Below are 24,170 nucleotides of genomic sequence, written 5' to 3' on the forward strand. Positions count from 1 at the left end.
TTTTCTAAAATTAATAAATAAACAAGTCCGTACAAGTGAATAATTTGTTCCATTGAGAATTGCTCAACGCTGACCACCTGAGCCGGATAATGAAATTGATTGACTTTATAATAAAAGGTTTTTTATATTCCCCACGTTTGGTCCCAGCTATTCGAAACATCCCGTATGTATAAATGCAAAATAACTGCTGCTGCTGCCAAAAAAAAAAAAGAAAAAAAAAAAGAAACTTTCGTCAAAGTTTCCATTATTCGGCTTGGTGTTTTCACCATTTGGCGCGCTGTTGAAACTGGCCGGGACCTGTTCCCATCTAGAAATTTATCGTCGCGTCGAACGACAGTCGCCTCGTCGTTTCGTTAATTCGGCCGATTTAAATTCGACGTCGGCCCATTCACGGGGCCGTTTCTTTCCAAGTCCCCCTCCGGTTTCCGCGGAGAAAGGTAACACACAGAGGGGGGCCAGGGCGGATCGAATTGGAAAAGGAACGGGTCTCGCGCGACAACGCACGGTCCACGGTTCGATTATTTGCGACGACGAATACGCTCGTACGGCCGGATTCGTTATTACTTTAATTGGAATCCATTTGACTGGCGGTGCGACGGGTAGACACCCGCTCGTGTCTGGCGTCGATTACAGAAACCCTTTCTAATAAGCGAGGGAATATTCAACAGCCAGTGAAGGGAACGCGGGTCCGCTGCTACCAAAATTATGGTAAGTCGATCCCACCTCGCTGATCTCAGTTCCCTCCCTCCCTCCCTCCCTCTCTCTTTCTCTCTCTCTCTCTCTCTCTCTCTCTCTCTCTCTCTCTCTCTCTCTCTGTTGCAAACTGTGTGCTGTGTCTTCTTTCTGTTTCTCTCCTGTTTCGTTCTCTCTATCGCTTCCAGTTGAAATTGGAAATTAATTCCTCGCAATGAGGCAGCCGGTTCCGAGTCGATGAAAATTATCCACGGAGAACGAACTTGATCCGGTTTCGATTCTCTCTCCGTTTTCATTTACATCGTCCCACGACCCCTTTTGCGCCCCCCTCTTCCCTCTTCTCGGGCAAACTTCCATCCGTTTGTTTAAAGTCATCTTCTCTCTCTCTCTCTCTCATTAGTAATATTTTTACTTTGACGGAATTTAATTAATTTTTCGCTCGTAGATACTTTTACGATCGGATGAAATTGTCTTTATTGGAGAATTTTCACGGGGCACGTTTTAATCCTTTGCAATCAAGGCGTCGCCCCGATATACTTTATTTCGTCGAGCTCGTATTTGTTCGGTTGCTCGCATGAATTTGTAGATCTTCGTAATTGAAAACATACGTAATCTGGATATATTTCTACTCGTGCTCGTAATGCAAAATGATATGTCTCGTGTGTCAACTTCTTACAGACCAGATTTCTAAGAGATTTTAATTCCGTTTCACTGTTCATTATCGTTATTTGTATTTATATTATCTCTGGGAAATCACGTAATTTACACCCAAACATTGTGTAAATATACACTATTAAAATTACTATTTAATTGCAAATGAGTATATAAATTATCGTTCAAATATTTAACATAATTCATAAATATCAAGTCAAATATTATACTCCACTGTAGTATTATACTCCACATACCAATATTATGCTCTACTGTAGAATTTTTACTCGATGTCAAGGAGAAGCAGACGAAATAGAATTTCTATCATCACGTATATTTCGTACATTAAAATTTCACCACGAATAACTGTATCACCGACAATGAAAAATTGTCGATAATTTCAACTGATTTAACGTCGTAAAAAAAAAAAAGATTACATAACGATTCATTTGGTCTCGTTTCGATAACTTTATATCGCGCAGCGAGTGAGAAAAAATTGAAAGAAAATACCATTTTCTGAAAAATTGCAAAAATCCAAACGTTACGTTACAGTTTCAATCGTCGACGATCTTTCATTGTCACAGCTATAACTTTCCAAAGGGAAATCGAGATTCTTGTCGAATCAATTTGAAAATCAGATGGAAAGTTATTAATTGGCGACGAACGGAGCCCGATCATGTATCATTTACGCGCGTACGTCCGACTTTCGGGGCGAATGGCTCGATTTCCACGATGTCTGTCTAAAATAACATCGAGGCCGTAGGGATACGCGCGTACCTCACCATTACTGTTTGCTACCGTAACTCGGAATGCTCGTTCGGATGTTTACTTTCGGGCGGAACAAGCGTTTTGCTTGCCCCCCCCCCTCCCTCCTCCCAACCCTTCGGTATCGTACACCGCACGGCTGTCTTCCATCAGAGAATCATCTCTGAAAAATCTGGCAAACAAAAAACAAGCCGGAAGCCCATTCAATCCGGTCCCATTGCCGTTTTTCCGGCTTTCGTTCGCGAGCAAACCCGCTGAATTTTTCAACAGGCCGGCGCGGGCGCACGGGCCAGCCAACTGCACTCCCAGCGAATGAAAAATTTCTACGCTGCATTCCCGTTCCGACGGAAACCGAGCTTCCGATTTACGTGAAAGACACGCGCCCGTCCATTAATACGGTTGCAAGAAAGGGCCCTTTAGTTCACGTTTAACCTGCCCCGGATAGGACATTCGACAAAGGAACGCGGACAATGTGTCGAACGCTCGTTTCGGTTACGTACATTTGGTATTCCAGTAACTGTTCTTTCATAGTTTCGTGAATACACAACTGGCGAGCGAAATGCGCGACACTGAGATTGGTAACGAACGTTGAATTACATACAGAAAGAGTCTGGATCTAATTTCCGAATTGTTACACTTTCCAGTGGTCAATATAATAATACCAACCAAGATTTTGCTTATTAACATTCACTTGCGCTGGAATGACGTGCCAAATTGCAACACTTTCTCAGTTCTAAGTATATTTAAATGTAACCCAGGCGAAACAAAAATGACAAGTTTATTACTTCTTAATCATTTCTATCCAGTGACATCGTACCGACGAGTACGAAAGAAGAAGAAAGCGACGAATTATTGTATACGGTTCGGTCACTCGTTATGGTCCGCGAACCAGTTGCCAGCGCAAGGGGGGTTAGAAACTCGCGCGGGTATTTTGTAATTTCAAAAAGCTACTCGCAGACCTTTTTAAATTTCATTACGATCGAGGAAATGGAATTTTATATATCATATATTATAAATTCTCTGCTAAGTGACCAAACTCTAGAATGCAAGATACTATTGGCCGATAAAGAAATTTAAAAAAAATTTCCAAAATTCGTAAATTTTAAAATTTATTTAATACAAAATAAAGCTAAAATTCAGAGATTCACGGTTAACGAAAGTAGCAGCGGCTGCGACGGATCGGCTCGTTCCGGTGAGAGACGTTCTCCAACAACGGAAGGGGCCGCGCGCGGATATTTTATAATTTCAAAAAGCTACTCGTAGACCTTTTTAAATTTCATTACGATCGAGGAAATGGAATTTTATATATCATATATTATAAATTCTCTGCTAAGTGACCAAACTCTAGAATGCAAGATACTATTGACCGATAAAGAAATTTAACAAAAAATTTCCAAAATTCGTAAATTTTAAAATTTATTTAATACAAAATAAAGCTAAAATCCAGAGATTCACGGTTAACGAAAGTAGCAGCGGCTGCGACGGATCGGCTCGTTCCGGTGAGAGAGGTTCTCCAACAACGGAAGGGGCCGCGCGCGGTTCCACCGGAACAGAATCCCCGGTGCCCCGGTGAACGCAAATATTTAACGAAGAATTTATCAGCGTGTCGGTGGCCGTAGCAAACGTGGCGCGCGGAACGACTCCGACGCGAGTAGAAGTAGGAGGAAAGGAGGAGACCGGCTGTCTTCCCTCTCGTTCTATCACGGCCGCAGAGCGCGGCATTCTCGCCGTACCCTCTTCGGCGCTCCTTCTCGTGCTACCCTCGCGCTACGTCTTGTCTTCCGTTTGATCTTCGCTCGCAGTATTTTTTGACGGCGAGTCGAACAATTTGTATGCCGCGCTGCTTTTCAATTTACATTTAAATTGGTTGCTTATGGCGTTCTGTCGACTCGACAGGAGTCGAAGTGCAGCCCGGCAGCGCGCAACAGCGAGGGACGCGCCACGAGAGTACAGAGGGACAAAGAGGGAATACACATACACTGTGGGTGTGTGTGTGTGTGAGAGAGAGAGAGAGAGAGAGAGAGAGAGAAATGAAGAGAAAGAGAGAAAGACGGAAGAGAAAAGGGGAAAACAGGTGGAGAGAAGGACGTCGGAACGTCGTGCTGGTCGAACAGTCAAATACTGAAACGACCTCGAGAGAAACAGAGACTGGCAGAAAGTGTCCGCGCGAGTTCATCGCACCGGAGCGGTGCTTTTGGACGTCGCGTGAACGCGTGCACAACGGCAACAGGACATACGAAGAATCGGGAAAGAGGGTAGTGCCCGCGTAATACACGTAATCGGCCAGAAGGCACGTTACACTCGGCTACCGATGCAGGAAAATTTCGCATTCTCGAATCGAAATCGAGCACGCCGCGTGGCTTTGAGCCCCACTTTCCAGTAAGCAGATTTACGAAAACTCTTCGCCAACAGGAGAAAAGGAAGCAGCTCTTCTCTTTCGCGCGCTCTCTCTCTCTCTCTCTCCTTCGTTCGTGACGTAAATGTTGCTGATTTCTCTTTGTGTTTCGCGAGATGTTATCGAGTAATGCTGCGAGCTTTCTGATCTTTTATTAGCCGTGTCTCTTGTACTGCGACAGAAATACATTTTTTTCTCACGTTCTCGTCCGTATGTTCCCGTATCCGCATAGTTTATTACACGGGACGAGCGTTGGTGTGATAAATAAACACGAAAATGTGTCCGGCCTGAAGATACCATCGCAAGAAGATAAGAGAACGTTCATACGGTCGTAATAATTTCCATTTTTCTTCTTCTTCCTTTTTTTCCCCGTTACAACGTGCACGAGAGACAATAATTGCTGTAAAACCACTACGAAGCGAAATTTAGTTTAATACTGTTCTCAATTGTTTAAGAAAGGAAGAACGAAACTCAGAAGCCAAACTCATTGCCGACACGAAGTACCTGCTCAATGTCTAACCGATGGTTTGCAAAGTACGAAAGGAGTCGGAGATACCTCTTTACTCTGGGATTACCAGCAGCCGAAATCCACCCCTAAAGCTAACCATTCCCTACTTCGCAGATCCTCAGAGACTTCTCCGTCTAATCTCTCTCGTCGAATTGGCCACGATCGATACGGTGCAAACGATTCGCCGGGCGATCGAGTCTCACAAAGACCGGTCGTCAAAGGTCAATCACGGGTTCTTGCAGCGTCGAGTCGAGTCGAGTCGAGTCGAGTCGAGTCGAGTCGTGGTAGCCTAACCTTGCCGAGGCTATTTATTTATTAAATATTTGCTCGCGCTCGGGAACGCGGAGAGTTGGACGAGAGAGGAGGCGGACCGCAAGGGTTGAAGTTCACCTTGGAAGATCGACACGGGCGCGGTTGGCTCCGGCGATTTCCGAAAATCAATGTTTACACGACCAGGCAAATGAGACTTTCTCTCTCCGACGGCGCGGCGTCGCGTGTGTGCTCGCGGGGACCCGCTACGCGAAATGTTGACGCAACGGATGGCTGCGCAAGAAAAGCATCCCTCTGTATTTCTACCGTTCGTGACTCGCCGTCTGCCGCCAGGGAATTTTTACAGGGACGCTCGTTGCACGTGTAATTCCTGCGTGCAACGAGCGTCCCCCACCCCCTTGGCTGTGTGCTGGATGGATAGATATCTGAATCCAGGCGAGTCTCTTCGTTATCCTGTCATTAACATACCGTTTTCCTTCCGCCGTTGTTTCAAACGTCGTATTTTCGATTATTCTTTGATTTGTTCGAGGATGCCATTCGGGCGAAATTCGTCGTTTCTTTCGTACCGGTGGTTGGTTATTTTCTCGGCGAAACTGGTAACTTGCAACATTAACGCACGTAATACGTACAACGAAGAAAAACTTTGCTAATATTTTGCTAAAATATAACTGTACTAGCTTCGTGCGACACGTTCGCAAGTAGTTTCCATGTTCCGGAGCCGGAATCTTCGGAATTCGGTATTACGATTGCCACTTCTCGAACCGGCGAAGGGCGTGTATCCTAATCCAAAGTCATTCGCCGTAGAAACAGCCGCCGGTCGTAAAAACAGCGAACCTGTTGAAACAGAGTAGGAGAAATGGAAAAAGCTGCGAACGGTGCACGCGAATTGCAACAGCCTGGCAGGTTCCATTGTCGCGAGATTAAATATTCCCGTGTTTGCCGTGCGACGCGCGGAGAGAGCTGCCGGTGGGTGAATACCGGTGGAAATTAGTATACACGGGCGTGGCAGGGCGTCGTGCAATTCCGCCAGGAGCTGCTCGTTACGCCACGGCGTACCGCGGCTAACAAGGACGGGCGCTACGTTCCCCGAAACGGCGTCGCAATCGAAAATGAACTCCGATTCGCTTAACGCTCGTGCAAACAAACGTCGTCTTATTTCCCGGGCCGGTGCGCGGTTTCGGATTAAACGGGGCAATGCTCCGTGTTGACGGGCAAACAGAGGGAACGCGGATAAATTAACGATTAGCATCGCCGGCAGACGGATCGAGGAAATGATCGAACACAGACGCGGTGATCATTGACGCGAATTGAAACTATCTGGTTAATACTCGCGTTCGATTTCGGCTGCTGTTAACCGTAGATACGACACGAAGTACGTATGTGCGAATTGCTGAAACGAAAGATTGAATAGAACCAGTTTTTCATGATATTAGCTAGTCGTAGACATTTTCGTTTTGAAAAACGAAATTTTATTTTCTGACACGAATTATGATTACTAATGCTCGTTTAAGGAGATTGACAAGGAAATCGTGAAGCAAGGGGTTTTATCGACACGTTCAATAAACGCTTGTATATTTAGAACACGTATTAATTTCCTTTAGAAATATAAATATAAATATAATACATAATATAATATAAATATGTAGCGGCCTATAGTTCCTCGAGTACAAGTTTCGAACACCGACTCGTACAAGCCGCAAGTGGCTGTGCGCCTAACGTCGAAGTCTAACGATCTTCGACGTTAAGCAAACAGAGTGCTATGGGTGATCGTTCAGCCTAGCGAGTAGTTGTAACAAACGTCTAGAGTAAAGAGTCGCTGCCGTTAGCCCCACTGATGATGAGTCTAGGCAGAGCGACTCTGAGACGAAACGCACAACCTTTCCTCACCTTACCCACATCGAACATCCGTTCTATTACATCCTTCCTCCATCCTCGCACCCACATTAACACTTTTTCTGTAAATTCTTCAAACATAATAAATATAATAAATATAAATTACATGAAACAAATATTTGTAAAGCGCTTAAATATACGAGACTCGAATGTCAAAACCAGTCGAGATGTAAAAAGTCGTGAAAACCAATATGTCGAGACTACGATGAAGAAAAAAAAGCGGACAGCATTGAAGCGTTCAACGAAGGACAACGTGTAAGGGCAAAGAGCGAAATTAAGCGACGATACTGTGAAAAAAAAAAAAAAAAAAAAAAAAAAAACGATTCGAGGATCGAGAAGAGAGAGGTGCCTTACGAAGACAAAAGGCCAGCAAGTTGAAAGTGAACAAGGATGGCCCGCTCGCGCGAAAAGTAAACTGTTATCTCCGGCGCTCTGGTTTCGACGTTTTCGTTTTCTACGACGCGTATCGGTTATCTCCGCTCGTCCCGGTCGCGTCGGTGAATTTAGCATCGGCAGCGTTCCGTATAATTTGTTCAGATTGCGATAAAGTTAATTGGAGGCTGGCGCGGAATTTATGATCGGCCTGCCCCCCCCCCCCTCCCTCCCACCGAACGCACCGGCGATCGTCCGCGAACCAGCGAGATTCCTAGATCGCGCTGGTAAGTAACGCTCCACTCTCCGAGGAGGAGATCGATATCGTGCCGCGGGATTTATAACGATTGTCGCGCATTCTGTGCAAATGAGCTCGTACCCCGTTCCGTTTTACCGCCAGAATTTCTCTTCTGCGAGAATCGGGGAAATTCCTCGTCTGGAGGAAGAAACTAATATAAAAAAAAAAAAAAGAATAATAATAAACCGAGGATGAGAGTTGCGGGAAGAATTTCGTCGAGGATCTACGCGCGTGTTCGACGAGGGTGATTAATGGGAATAATTGGGAATCGCGAGATTCGTTGGCGCGACATCCGAAGCATCCACGGTACGACATCTGTGAATGAATGGCTCGACTACGTTTCGCTTGCCGGTAAAACAGGGGGATCGATGGATCTAGTGGAGCGCGAAATACGAACTTCCAGAGGAATTCTCATTGAGTATATATATATATTTCATTTGCAGTGGAAAGTGTGAAGTGAACTTTAGATTTCTTCTATAATAGAGAAGCAGGATTGCACGGTATTGTCATTTGCTCAGAGTTCAATTGAAGCATACTACGTAATTCAAAGTAACACGAACGATCGGACGATTGTAACAGCATTCCTATCCGAAGAAGCAATTTCCCGTGCGATTCTTGCTCTTCGCGTAACTGGTTCGTGTAACCGATTTAACATACGGAGAGCCAGTCGAACGTATCGCGTTGCGAGAGAATCGGCTCGTGCCTCTCGTTCCGAGCGTGCCTGTTCCAAATGCTGTTCCAAATTTCGCAGGAACCCGAGTGTAGCCGAATATAGCCTCGCGTTCGAATCGATCGCGAGGCTATATTCGAGAAAACCAGAGAGATAGAAACAGATGGGCCGAGGACAAAGGTAGCCGCAAACGAGGCTGCCGCTGTTGCTGCTGCTGCCTCGCAACTCCGCTCTGCCCGCCAATAATTAAACCACCGTTCGAACGAAACGGGCCCGCTTTAGCCTTTCGATTCGTTCGCTGTTGCGTAGGAATTAGCCGATTCTGTTCGTTCGTCCGGCAGCAATTGCGAGTCGCTTACGCGGGCAAAACCGGGAGACCAGCAGAAGGATCGGAAGAAGAGAGAGAAGATAGAAATCTGGGTGGATGAAAGAGAGGAACGGATGAAAGAGGCCCGGCGAGCCAGCAAGAAGATATTTGAATACGACTATATACCGGGAGTAAATCGTATCGTCCGCAAACGAGCAGCGTGCTACACAAGAAATGCATTTGCCGGATGTCGACGGTGGGGAGTTCGGGGCAACAGGGCACACGCCGAAAGGGGTACGACTAGCGATGGGTACTCGAGGACTCGAAGCTCTGCGAACAATCTTCCTTCCAAGATATTTCGGCAACGTTGCAATTTGTTTCCTTCACTTTCTTCCCTCGGCAAACGTTACGCTAATCAATGAATATTATTGAAATACGAATAAATATTTCTTGAAATATTCAACAAGCGTCTATTTCCTGCGAATAACTCCGTTTCTGCGAAATTATCGAGGACGAACATACAAATGTTCAGTTACATTTTGTATTTTCGTTCGCGTAACAGTGATCCAAACGAGCCAAAATTTCGTTTAATCAACTGGCTCGAATTTCGATCGAACGATGAAATTTATACGAATCTGTTCAATATTCTTGCGCTAACGAAACCGATTCGTATGTTACACTTTTAAAATGGCAGATATCAAAATATCGAACCAATGCACAATGTGCGTGTGTGTATCCAAAAATGAGTTAGTTTGGCTTCCAAGAAAATTCAATTACAGTATCGTTGAGGATATCGTAATTTAATGCTTCTTGAATATATAACAATTCGCTTGTTTGTTAGGAGTAATTTAATTTCAGGGGTAATTTCGTCGGATATTCCACGGTAATAAAGGACAGAGCGTTAAGGCCATCGCTAGGAAGGACGATGGTGGAGAAGACGGTAAGGCCCACGGAGGGTCCCTGTTCTCTCCCCTCTGGTCCAGCGAAAAGCAAAGGGGCGCTATCGCGAGCCAGCTATCTCCCACCACCCGTACCAGTTGCGCCGTAATATATAGGCCGTATCTCAGGCCCGCAAATTGCCTTTTTAAACACAACAAGACAGCCATGCCCCCTTTCAATTTACGCAGGGCCCTTTTTCGCGTGCGCTCGCCATTCCGTTTCTCTTCGGTTCTCTCTCTCTCTCTCTCTCTCTCTCTCATTTTTACACACACATCCTATCAACGTTTCTATGCGATACGCTTTATCCTGGCCCCGTGTTCACGTCTCTGCTCATTCATTTTTCGTCCTCGCGACCCGAATTCCCTTCGACCCATCAACGACTGACACTCTACGTTCGAGCGCATGTCTCGCTCGGATTCTTCGAAAAAGCCACGTTGTACATTACCGATGTAATTACAAGCGTGGTAACCGAGTACCGCGACAGCTCGCTCGGCTACCGGGTAGAGATCGATCTCTCTTCTTTTTATTACAGACAGAAGTATTTCAAAGGGGAGGTAAACTCAGTGGCAGAGTTTCGTGAAAGTGATTTACGAGCAAGAAGAATCACAGTTCAGCAAAAGGCAAAACGAGACGCACGAGAAGGAAATACGTCGTAATTTTTCTTTAAACGTTTCTCATTAAAACGCCCACGGTAATAACAGACGAAATATCTGTACATCATTGCCGTTTACTTGCAAGACAGAGAAAAGAAATTTTCAGCGATATTTGCTAAAGATCCGGAGAGATCTAACCAACAATTGTTACCGATGCTGCGTTGGCGAAGCGGGTAAATCGGGAGAATGAAATTTCAGGTTGAAACGACATTGCAAGAAGGTTAAACGTGACATTCGCCGAGGGAATTTTTCTACGTTTCAATCTTACTGCTGCGTGCACGCCAGAGGGGGACCTCTCGGCCCGCCTCGGGCCAGGAAAACGATCGTCCTTTCGGCCGAGAAATTGCTTTCCCGTGAAACGATTATGAATCGAGCGCGGAACGATCTGAAACGTATCGTTACAAAGAAACCTCGACACAGGCGGAGGAATCGTGATTTTTTTCCCGCGAGTTAATATGCCGATACCCAGTGAGGGTCTCCACGCGAACGTGCCTCGGTTCGAAACGTTTCTCGATATCGATATACCCTCTCGGATCGAGGAATTACGTCTCGAGAAAACTACGTTCGACGCATGCATTTACCATCGCCGTCACGAACGTTGGGAATGTTCATGTCCGACCGAAAGTTTTGCAACCATTTCTCTGGTTGGTCGTGACTCATAAACCGGGTCAGCTGCTCTAAGACACCGGCAATGATAATGATAGGTGTCTCAACCTGTTTGATAATGGAAGCAGGAAGCACGCGTTCTCTCGTTCGAGAGAAAGAGACATAGATACGATCCCGCGATATGCAAATCTCTCAATAATCTCCGAGTTTCATCGGTTTCTGCCGCACCGAGCGCTAGCAACTGCGCGGCTGTGCTCCGCGTGTAACCGTTGGCAGAAATTTCAGCAAAGATAGTGTATATCTTCTCTGTTTTAACTCGTTTAACGTCGACAGAAAAAAAAAAAAAAAAAAAGGATGGAATTGGCCGTTTCAGAAGATTCTAGCTGGAATTTCCTTTGAGCGTCTCGACGAAATCGAACTTTTCTCTTGACACCGTTTTCTCCTTTGCTCGTTAATCACTCGTTTCCAAGAAGCATTCTGCAGCTTCGAACTCTGGCACTTGTAGAAAATACTCCGTTCGAAAGTGCGCAGGCGAAGGAAATTAGTTGATCGACGAACGACAAAGAGAAGAACGACGAGAAGAAGAAGAAGAAGAAGAAGAAGAAGAAGAAGAAGAAGAAAAAGAACAGAGTGAAAAGAGGAACGAGGCCAGGCGTTTCCATAACAGGATGGGGGAAAAATAAGATATTATAAAGGATTCCGGCCGTGGAATTTCGCTGGCAGTCTACCTACCTACCGCCTTCAGCGGTAAACGCTACAAAGTGAAAAAAGTCGAGATAAGCGGCGAAAGAAAGATCTCGACCGCTCTCGGGAAAACGAGAGCAACGAGAGACGCGGTGCGGCGATGAACGGAAGGGGGGGGGGGTAGGGAGCGGGTGGTGGAGAGAGAAAAGGGACGAGCGTTCGAGGGAAAAATGGGGTGGACGAAGAGGGCCGCGGCTTTTAATCGGCGTAATAAGACGTCAAGGACACGGTCTACGCAGCCGGGTTACCGGAAGAAAAATTCGCTCTGCCGGTCGGCAGTTAAGCGATCGCGCGCCGCTCCGCATCGACAAGATTGTCGATTTATGTTTACATACTCGTTTTACGTGAGATCTCGATAATTAGAGTGCTTACCTATACGTGCACGCGAGCGGGGTGCTGCCACACTGGCGCACACCTCTCTAGCCAGCGTGTCCGACGCAACACGCACGCACACATACATACATAAATACATACGCGTGTGCGTGTTGCGTGGAACCACGTCGAACCTCGGACGACGGCCATGGGATGATGCCGTGGAAGAGGATTTAAAAAATGGAAGAACGTGGCGGGCTGTGCGGCGAACGTTTTAAACGAGGCCCGATTAATCCCTCCGGGGGGAAGAACGCGGCCTGAAATTGGCGTATAGTCTTCAGCGCGTTATCTTCGATCGTAAAGCATCGTCATCTCACGGCCCCGATATACTTCCAACACGCGGTTGCTTATTCATCCCGTTCGCGAGTCAATATAATCCGTCAGAATCCCTCGACTACCACCCCGTGTTTCGTTTCGAGCCCCGGTATCGCCCCGGTACGTTTCTATCGATTCGCAATGTTCCTTTCTTTTTTCCTTCCCTCTTCCCCCCCTTCGTACTTTCCTTTCCTTTCTCGAGGAATTTTCGAGGCGCTCGCCGCTTCTTCGGTCACGAAAGATCGTGCTTCGTTTGACGAATTTCTGCCAAATGTATCGCGGATTTTTTTTGCTTAAACTCAACAATTTCGAAGCACCATTTGATTTCGTTGGTTCTGTAATCTTAACACGCCACCAAGTTTTTTCTTTTTTTTTTTTTTTCTTAGCGCGAGCGTGTACCACGTTTATACAATAAATGAATGAAATTTGAATACCGTCACGCGTAGCTACGTAACGCCGACAGCGAATTCTTGTGTTATTTCTATCTTGCGAGAGACGTTCGATGCTCATCGAACGATGCAATCTTCCGTGTGATTGGATCTTTGTGCTAGATGGTGGTAGGAAGGTAATGTAAATATTAATGGGATGAGAAAGGATGGGTGGCACGTACGTCAGGGTACGCGTGTGTGAAATAGAGAGAAAGAGATAGGGAAGAAGAAAGGGGGAACGTTCGAGTGATTTACAACGTGGCATCGCGCCCCTGTGAACCGTATCGCGTATTTGCTATAGTAATAACTCGGTCTGGTTTAAGCGCGTTTTGATGGTCCACGTTATATACGATTCGACCAGCGATAAATGTAAAACGTTTCTGCATCGATACAGGATCCGTTTCGAAGAACAGGCCGCTGTCTTTCTCTTTCTATCTTACGTAACCCCTGGCGGTAGGCAACGCAGCGGGCGCCGGTGAAGAAACGCGCCGTGCGTCAAGGTGCCAAGCGTCGCCTTTCAGACTCGCATTCAACTCTCCATCGAAAAATATTGGTTCGTTTCTGATTGTGCGGCTCGTTTGACATGTTCGACGCTCGTAAGATCGCAGCGGGCGCTTCGCGTCTTCTGTCATATCGCGATTGATCTACAAACAAGTACGGCAGGCAGATCCGGATGAATCGAGAAACGATTAAAATCTCCTAAAATCCATCTGAAACTACAATTTCTTCTACAACGAAGTCGAATCATAAAAATTCCAAACAGGGTTGATCGAACGGTTCTGTAAATTGCTTCCACTTTCCAATTTTTCAAAAATTCCAACCCCCAAAAAAAAAAAAAAAAAAAAAGAACAAAAAGTAACGATTCTTCAAAAATCAGTCAAACGGACGGAAGGTGGAAACGTTGGGAAATGGCGCGAAACGGTTCGTCGTCGAACGATCCAAGCGACAAACGTTTAACGCGGAATTGCGGACAATTCGTTAGACAAATAGTTCGACGCGGGCAGCGTTAAATAACCAATCGATCAGAAATCGGGACGACGGCCATCGAAAAGGCCCTCGCTTCACCTAGTGCGGCACACGTGTTCCCAATTACCCGTCAAACGACGTGTTTCACACGATCGTGTTCCGCGTTTCCGCCACGCCAAGCTCGCCTGACGCGAAAAAAAAGGAAAGAAAAAAAAAAAAAAACAGAAAAACGCGACGCTTCAAAACGAGAGAAACAAAAGCTGGAAAACTTGCGCGTAAATTCTTCGCGTTTGACAGCTGTACTACACAGGTGTGCATTGAAATGCACGGTGGAACCAAAGGGAGAAGGAGAGACGAATAGGATTACTGCCTCTGTTGTCTCTGTGGCTCGAGGTAGTACAGTCTAATCTAGTGGCGTCGCGATGGTGGCTAGTTCCGCGTAATTGAGTCAAAATTATTTTCGAGCCGAGCTGGGCCGCCGTGATTACAGCGGTTTGGCCGAATCGAGGGCGGTCTGGCGGGCCGGAGCTTTCCGGGTGGCAACTTTTTCTGCTTTGATGATCACTGTCAGTGAGCAAAAGGCCGCTTACGGGGCCTCGCGCGCTCTCACCTCGCGCGTCGCTCCATCAATCTCTCGTAAGCCAGCGTGCCGTTTTTACCGGCTGAAATTTATTACACCCTGGCCCACGCTCTGCCGTGGCGGCGCGATCCACGCACCGACGTCTCGCAGCTGTGTTGTGTCTCCTCATCGATGCGCGCGGCCAGCCTCGCTGGATAATCTCGTTCTCTTCCGTCTTCTCCTCCGACGAGCTGCTCTCGGTACGTGTGGCCAGTTTCTTTGATAAAGCGTTAGAATACAAAGACTCGAATATTCGAGGATTAGCACGTATCGCGGGACATAATTTCGCGACGAGTATTCAGTTTCCTTTGAATTTTGCAAAGGAAAGGTTTCCTTTGCAGGCTGAACTCTGCGAACGAAGCAAGAATGAATTCACTTCGATCAACTCTATTTACTCGCGATAATTCTGGATAAGTTCTTGGAGGCACTTTTCGGTAGGTGAAGATCGTTCGCGTCGCTCGATAGATACACGCGCAAAATTTCAAATTTTGGTCAAGCCAATTCCGCGCCGGAAGCAAGCAGAATTTCCGAGGGGTGGGATGGATCGCGAAACGGGACAGGATGCGAGGAGACCGCTCGGAGGTCTTGGGACGCGGCCAGATGCGTATCGGCCCAACGTAAATACGGAGAGGCGTCGATAAGATCGGGCGACGATCGTTATGGGATCGGAAATTTATAGGGACTCGGTGTCGGCCGGATGAATTCGCCGGGACTATCGGGACCGATTGAGATCGCGGTTGGTGATGGCGCGCGTTAAAACCGTGGTAAATGATCGGTGGTGGCCGGGGGTAATGGCGCGTTGCGCCACGGCAAAATTTTTTTCGACGGCAACGTACACTTTTCCCGAATACGAGGCGGGACCCGGGATTCGACCGTGTTCGATCGATCCCCGTGTGTGTTTGTCCAGCGCATTGAATCGAATAACACGCCGCGCCGCGCGAAAACAATTGAAACGCGCCCGCGCTCGGATCGTGTTCGCCGCTGCGAGATGGAAAGAGAGAACGAGCCAGGGATGATTCGCGTTTGCAATCGTTTGGCCAGGGCGATACGCGATAAGCGCGAGAGAGCGTGATTACGTCTCTGTTGATAATAGAGTGGGCGCAAAGAGAGGCGGGTTTCGTTTCCACTCTATCACTGTGTTTTCACGAGAAATTAACGTCTGTTTGCCCGTGAACGCGGACGATCGTTGCGCCACGATGCATACACCCCGTCGTTCCACACACGCCGGCATGCGCAGGCAGAGGTTATTGATATTAGGATACAAACTGCACTCTTACGTTTACGTCTCCGGGCTATTCCGACTTTATAAATCTCCGCGGCCCACACTCGCGCCGGTTCTAAGAATCCAGCGGAAGATTAAGCAGATAATATTTTACAAGCTCGTGCCGCTGCTCTGGAACTGCTCGATGTGACTCGAGCGCTCCAGAGGTGAGTTCCCCCCTCGAGGCGGAGTGCCAGGCGCTCGGAGGAAAAATCCGAGAAATCCGAGTTTGCATTCCATTCCAATTGTATCTCTCGAGTAATTTCGTTTCGTTTAAAGAGAGAGGAACAAAGAGGCCCTGTTGCCGATCGGGAATGGGGGGGGAACACTCGGTGCCGATTGACGCGCACCGGTGTATCTGTCACCGGGAGCTTGTAAGGTATCGACCGTTACAAGCGCCCGCGGAATTCCCCTAGCCCAAGTCGGGCGCGCGCGCGCCGACCTGTGCATTACGTGCACGCGAACAGCCGCGCCAGGCCGCGTGCTCGCGAATTACGAGCGACCAGCCGAGCGACAACGACGATTCTTTAATAAACCGTTAGCTCCTCTAGCGCGGTAGTGGTGTGTTGGTAGCGAAAGAGAGACGGGGGCTGGCGCGTAACGGCCGACTGTTTCCACAGGATAAAAAGAGGTTACACTATACGTTAATACATCAGGTTATCTTCGATCGGCCTTTATAACGATACACCCGGTACTCTCTTTCTCTCTTGCTGTCTCCCGGTGAGCTTAAACTCTTAACAAGCGCCCGAGGATTTTTCTGTCAGCTAATGGCGACTTTCTCCTGTTTATTGTGCGCACGATCGTATCTCGTTCGAGAATTAATTAGTGTCAGCCTTCTTTAAAAGGACTGGCGCAATTCTCACGAAATGCGCAAATCCGCACGAGAGCGGATTCCGCGCGAGAACGATTCTTCGCGAGTGGGTACTCTGTTACTCCGCTTCCATGCCGCATTCCGATATCCGTGTCTTTGTTTCACGCTGCTGCTGGCTCCTCGTTTAGAAAGTCCAGTCGGTCGCCGCAGCCTCCCTTCCACCCTCCCTCCGATTCGCAAGATGAGCTGAGCCTCGCCGAGAACAAAATGACCTTTTCCCGTTTGATCCGCTCCGATATCGCGGCGCAGCACACGCCGTCTCATTCCCATTCCGCGATTCGAAAATTATCCCGGCCGAGCTTTCGGCCAACCCTTGGACTTTCCATCGCGCGCTATTGAGATCGTAAAAGCGTTTGGCTCGTAGTAACGACGTTCCCTAGACTGGATCGATCGGACACCCAGCTGAATCGAAAACCTTCGCACTTGTGGAATCGATTACTATACTCCCCCGAGTCACTTTCATTCCTTTTTTCCTTAATCCACTCGGAAGAGACGAGTTTCCTTACAGTAGATCGTTTGACTCTGATCGCGCGGACCATAACGAGTGACAGAGCCGTATACAATAATTGGTCGCTTTCTTTTGTCTTTCGAACTCGTCGGTTTGATATCACTGGATAGAAATTATTAAGAAATAATAAACTTATCACTTGTTTTGCCTGGGTTACATTGAAATATAGCTTAAAGCTGAGAAAAACGTTGCAATTTGGGACAAAAAAGTCTCGACGTGCGTGGCACACGATTGCAGCGCAAGAGGTTAAAAGTATTTAATTTACATGAATTCATAATTTCGACAAAGTTAAAAGTTGAAGAAGATTCTACTCTTAGGGAGTAGAAGTCGCCAAATCGGAAATTCCGTCAATTAACGCGGCATTCGCAAATCACGGGGCTCGCGTTATTCCCGTTTATTCCCATCCCCTATCTCACCGCCGTAAAAGCGGAGAGAATGGCTGTCCTTTAATCGAATCCATCGCGGTGGCGTTGCTTCCGCGTAAAACAACCCCCTTTGCTCGCTATCCCAGCCTCTTGCCAGCGTCGTCCATAACCTGGAATTGGCCATATTCTCTCCTCGAATGGGATCCCTTGCGGTAGAAACCTGCTAGAAAAGCGTCCAGGAGGCGTAACGAACGACCACGACGACGATGATCAAGGTTTTCGCGAGTTGGGACGCGCGAAACGCTTCTCGCTTCCCTCAGCTTGAGAAAACGACAGACTGAACTTCGAAAAAACAGGAGAACACTCGTTGCGTACGCGTGTGCACGTGGTGCCTGTGCATCGAAGTCGGGTAGAAAACACGCCAAGAGAAACGGAGAGAAGCAAAGTGAAGCGAGAAAGCAACAGAAGAGCGAAGAGGAGAGCGCGGTAAAGCAGAGGTTGGAGATGGCTCTGACCGTGGCGCACTTAGAGAGCCACCGAGGCGGTCCGCCGTCAATAATTCCCACATGTAATGAGGCGGCCTGTTGTTCGCGGGCGGACAATAACGCCCATAATTCACTGTCCACGCTCGCCAGAAACTTATCCTCCATTCCCTGCCGGTTTTCCGTGGAATCGCTTGGCCGGTGCTCCTGGACGCCTCCACCAACTCCGCCGATAAGCCACCGCACACCGTTGCCCCCTCGACTTTAATCAAATTAGTCGCTAGCAGAAGCTCTCGTTAGAGCCCAGCGCGGCTGCCGGGAATTATTCGACACCACAGTGGGATGGGTCCATTTCGAAGAAAGTTATAGAGCAACCCGACGAGTGTAGACAGGGTTGAGGGGTTTGGACCGGGGTTTTGGACGAAAGTGTCTCTGGCGTTTTCTTCGGGGAATTTGGGGAACGACAAACGCGATGGGTTCGCGTTGGCAATGGACAGTTTGTAAGTTGGAAGTCGGTTTCCCCTTCAGGTCTGGAATTTTTTTTTACTCGCAGGAGAAAAGAGATGCTCGATCAATTGCTAATTTATCAATTATAATAAATTATTACTCTAAATTATTCATTGCTAATCGATTAATACTGTAATTTAACATCTGATAATAATAATAACGATTGAATCGATCGACCGATATTGACGCTAGTGATACAACTGATTTTGTGTGAACTTCGATAAAATTAAAGGAGAATGTAAGTGAATTGGCCGTTCATACTTGGAATAAAAGTACATTTTATTGAAAAGATAACCAACTACTGCCGGGAGTTAACCACACCTTGCCTCGCGATACAATTTATGTATACCAATTATACTTTTACGCTTTGAATTCCGTAGAAATTAATTGATATAATTTTCCAATCTCTCTCGCAGCTGACGCACACGTTGCAGCAACCAGTAGCTTTGCTCCAACAATCGTAAAAATCGCCGGACAGCAGCAGCTCGCAGATAAAGAAAACCTCAAAGCGGCACGGCTGGTCTTGGAAACGTCATAATTAGACAGAGATGAAAGATAATTACTTTGTAATGAATATCTCGATCTTCGATAAGTCCGTGAAAAATACCTGGGCGCGTCGTCGGCCTTGCCTAGGTGGCTCGCGTCAGCAACCGGTCCAACTCTCTTCATTCCGAAGTCGGGAATACCATGATTCGTTAAGTTCTCGAGAGACTTGACATCGGCAACGGTTTGGCCGTAATGACACGACCGGCCTGACCACTTCGACTTCGCCAAGACCCGATGCGAGTATGTGCCCGGAAACGTTTGCCCTCCGTGATTGCTTCTCTCTCGGAGAATGAGCTTACGGTGGACGACCGCGACATCTCGAATCCGCTAGTCAGATTCGATTTTCAATTAGTTCTTGATTGACAAGTCGCCGCTAGACTCTTACCGCTAGCTCGCAGCATTTTCTTCTTTTTTTTTTTTTTTCTCGTTCATTTCCAACCGCGTTCCCGCTACTGTTCAACGCCAAAATGTTGAACGCCTTTTCCTGGTTCCATTCGCGGAATCGGATAAAAATCAAGAGAGTCGAGAGCCAGGTGATGCAATCACGAGAGAAAGAGAGAAAGAGAGAGGGAAAGAGAGCAGAGAAACGTATCGTTCACCTATCATCGGGACCATATATTCCTTGCAGCAGTGATACATCTAATAACATCGACGGATCATTTATCAGGCGCCTGTAGCTGTGACTTCTACGACTAGCTCGCGGAATCACGATCGAATTCATTCGTGCCGCGTTTGCAAAGAGCACCAACATTATACCTGTTGATTTCGAATTGTTTACAACGTTCCTTTCGAATGAATTTTCTAAAAACATTTCTGAATTCGGAGAAGACTTAATCAAATGAAACATTCTATGCATCGCTGATTCAAATTAATTGACTCTGATTTTCTTTTCTGCTGAATTTCTGCTAGGATAGTTTTAAAAAACTCCACGAGTCCCTCGCTAGCCACCTACCATCGACGATATAATAAAATATTTGCGCGCGAACTCATCGCCGTGAAGCAGACGATCGCACGAGCGAGGAGAACGGAAACGTTCGGTATCCTGACGCAAAATCAGAGAGGGAACACTGCTTGATCAAACATCGAGGCAGTCGGAGCAGCCTAGCCCTTAATCATCGTGCTAGCAGCACGGGCTGCTTCGACGTGGCGCGAGTAAATCAGGATCCACGGTTGAAGCGGTCGAAGAAGTGGACGTGGACGAGGAGAGGATCTCGAAGCCACGAACTTCGCTCGAACGTAGCCGCGGGCGCGAAATTCCAGGACCGTGGGCACGGGACGAAGCAAGGAGAGAACGAACGCTTAGACGTAATGGCCGTTTGGCCTCGGTAGGCGAATTTGATCGGCTCGCGAGCTAAGCACGCTCGCCTGGCGATGGCCAACGAATCGAACGGCGGTTCGAGAGGAAGAGAACGCGACGAAACGAGGACTCGAGGAGACCTGTTAAAAATACAAATAACGCACAGAAATTACTTTTGTCCCGCTACGCGGCGGAGATTTACGGCGGGGCAACAAGCTTACATTGGCGTAGGACTCGGAGACATAAATCAGAGAGAACTTATGAGAGGCCATTCATTAATATTAATAAGCCGTATGTATCTGTCGGGACGTAACGATACGATAGTTGCCCGATCGATACCTAGAGAGTGATTTTTCACCGTTGTTGATGAGAAACGATGATTCGAAACGAGCCGGACGAAACTCCCGACGGCGCGAAACTGGAGAATCTTCGGAGGATCCTGGCCAAGAAACAGGCAGAGTATCGAGAATTGGTTAACGAGCTGATATTTTACTAGTCATCGTCGGGAATGATCAAAGGCGTATCAAACCTGTATCGGATCAACTGTTTCTTGGATAAACTTACCAATTAATTGGAGAGCTACTTGGAGAACGAAAGGAAGAAACGCAAGAGGAACGTCACGAATTAATTAGGATACTAACGTTTCATTCAGTGACAATCCTCATTGTGACTATTCTTCTTGGCCACGATCAAAGACACTCGTGTTGAACCAACTATTATTTAGATACACTTCCAACAAGCAGTTGGAGAACGTTTAGTTAAGATACTCAATGGTCATCGTGACTATTGTTGTTGGAAACGGTCAGGCTTCCAACAATCAATTGGAGAACTACTTTAGAACGAAAAGAAAATACAAGAAGGATATCGTGAATTATTGATCAAGACATTAGCTCAATGATTATATCGTGAGTATGTTGTTATTAGAAATGGTCAAAGAACTTCCAACAATCAATTGGAGAACGTTTAGAACGAAAAGAAAAAGCAAGAGGAACATCATGAATTATTGGTTAAGGCATTAACTAAATGGTCATCGCGATTATTGTTGTTGGAAGTGGCCAAAGGATTTTCCAGCAACCAATCAATCGGAGAACGTTCTGGAGAAGCACTTTAAAACGAAAAGGAGAAGCAAGAAGACTGATCATGAATTATTGGTTAAGACCACTAGCTCAATGGTCATGGTAATTATTGTCGTTGGAAATGGTCAAAGGAAACTAATCCCACCAGCTATTATTTAGATACACAGGTGCGTGCGACATATTTGGCGCGACGATAATTACATCGGTATCCCGGGGGCAAAGCGACTCGCTATCAAACAAGACGGATTTTGATTAATTCATTTACTTATCCCGGGCATTGTAGCACGATGATGTATTACAGGCGAAAGAGCGAGAACTGGCCGCGGTCTGTCTGGAGCCGTAACGGTTGCTTTTGCGCTTTTAACGTCGCCACGGCTATACATATTCATCAGAGGTATGCGAGAACTCGAAATATCGTATCGGGTTGGCAACACGAAATTTCTTCGGGATCGGGACCCGAAAATTTCGAGATTCTCGAATTTATCGAGATTCTCGAAAGAGTCAGGATTCGGGAAAAGATTGGTAACAAGTTTAAATAATTCATTAAAGCCCACGCATCCAACTATATCGAAAGGTCGCAGATCTAGAACCATCATTCGAGCAATTCCTTCTGTTATATCTTTCGATTTAACAATCTTTCGCGTATCATTTTGTACCAGCGACAAATTTTATATCGATTCAGTTTCTTTTCTAGTACATGTACTTATGTTTGGATGCGTATGCTTCAAATGGCGTAATGAACCAGTAGTATTTGCATACCTAGTTTTAAATTCATGGTGACAATGTATGCATTCCGCCTTTGTGTCATCTTTTTCCTGAAAATGTTCCCAAACAAAGCGTCTCTTTACCTTCTTCCTTTGTACGATATCTTCTGCACTACTTTACTCTCACTATCACTCGACATTCTTTTTAAAGATTTTTAATCTTTATTAAATTTACACAGATGTTGAAATATACGTCTGAACTTCCCGAGTTTCTCAGCGATACTGCTCAACAGCGTATACAATGTCCAAGTACTAAGCATGCAGTCACACGTTCGTTTACATCCGTGTTTCCAATAACTTCACGAAAACTGACAGAGGAAATTGAACTGTGTATTTACATATTTTGTAGGCTGCTATACAGCATTGTGGAGTAGTTCGAGAAACGGTAGCCGGGTTTTCGAAATTTTCGGGAATCTCGACTTTTTCGAGAAACCCGATTCCTTCGGGAATCCGACCCGACTCCACTCGTCCCGACCATCGGGTTCTCGCACACTTTTAATATTCATACTCTGACCGTGCACGCGATGCCTGCGATAATAAATGTTTCATCGGCTGGTGGGAATAAAAAATGATGCCGATTCGCTTTGGAACCGGAGGGCGGCGGGAACCTCGGCGCTATTGTTTATTGAAATTGCGGTGTCAGGAAGGTACTAATGGCCGTGGATCAATGAAACGTCCCGGACGATCGATCATTGACCTCCGGGATCACCGGAGAGGCGTTTAACGCATAAAGAACGGCTGATGATGTGGTCCATCGTTTTTGAAAACGATTTTCAGAACATCTCGTTATCCTTTCATTACCGAAAATAATAGAAAGAAGGCTGTGAAAGACGTTGAAGGCGATCATTCTGCTTTGGCAAAGTTGAACGGTAATCATTTACATATTTTAATTGATTACGCATTTCATCGACGTTCAGAATTTTTTTTTTTTTTCGGTAATCACGCGTTTCGTTAAGATAAGAAATTTTCGAGAGAGCTAAAGTATTATTAAAATTATCAGAGAATGCAGTAATAATCAATACAAATATTTTCTCGCGAAATTACCTCGTGCGACAGAGAGTGTTAAATTGCAGTTAGATAAAGGGAAAGTACACGAGGGATTAACCGTAAACTCAAATTTTACGGTGAATCGCAGGAAAAAAGAGAATCGACGGAGTAGACCGAGAGGAAGGCGCGATAGAAAATAAAAAAAAAAAGGGAACGTGAAAACGTAGCCGGTAGCAGAGACAAATGATATCTAATAGGGAAGAGGAGGGCCGCGAGAGAATTTGGCGTGTCGGTTGATGCCTATCAGTCAGACGTTTAATTAATAACAACACTCGCCTCGGCTGACATCTCCTGCCGATGTGCGTAATAGTTTACGCCCACCCCGATCGGAAGGTCGTCTTCTCGGATCAACCGAGTGGTCCCCCCGGTGCTGATTCATTTCGATTAATCACGAGCTTCGACTCTGTGCACCGCTGGAAAACTTTACGCGCGAAGCCTAGCCACCTTTCGTTTATTTTTTTTTCTCTTTATTCAACATACTTTACACGGTATTCGTCAAAAGATTTTAATATTCTGCTTGACATCAATTCAACTGTAATACCAGAGAAATTCATTCTTATTGTATTTATTAGATACTTTTGCCATTACCTGTACGATGCATATTTCAATAGTTCTTTTCAAATTCTAATCCAAGGCTAAAGTATTTTAGTTTTGAATTGAACGCCAACGAGCTGCACTTTGATATTGAAATTGAGGGACTTTCAAGAAATGGGATTGATTTATTCGAGTCGTGAATGGTTAGAGGAACGTTGACACTCTTTTCGTCGAAGGCTTTCATTATCGGCAAAAGCAGATGAAAATCTGCTAACGTACGTAAACAAGAAGATCCATATTCTCCGAATGTTAATATTTCTTTTCATCGCCGCGATGCGATCCTCCGCGAGATACTGACGGATAATTACGGCGACTGAAACGCGTGTGGTCCGTCAGATAATCGAAAACTCGGGGTCCACGCGGGGAAAGCCAAGTCGGAAAGTTCCTC

At 46.3% G+C, this 24,170-nt stretch overlaps 1 protein-coding gene across 1 annotated transcript in view; it reads right to left on the minus strand.

The window, feature by feature from the left end:
- The window catches only part of LOC122533504 (lysine-specific histone demethylase 1A), a 116,837-nt gene that overhangs the window by 7,521 nt on the left and 85,146 nt on the right, over window positions 1-24,170 (minus strand). The window lies entirely within an intron of this gene.

Source organism: Frieseomelitta varia, unplaced genomic scaffold (genome assembly GCF_011392965.1).
Source record: "Frieseomelitta varia isolate USP_RPSP 00005682 unplaced genomic scaffold, Fvar_1.2 scaffold_533, whole genome shotgun sequence".
In the NCBI taxonomy this organism is placed as follows: domain Eukaryota; kingdom Metazoa; phylum Arthropoda; class Insecta; order Hymenoptera; family Apidae; genus Frieseomelitta; species Frieseomelitta varia.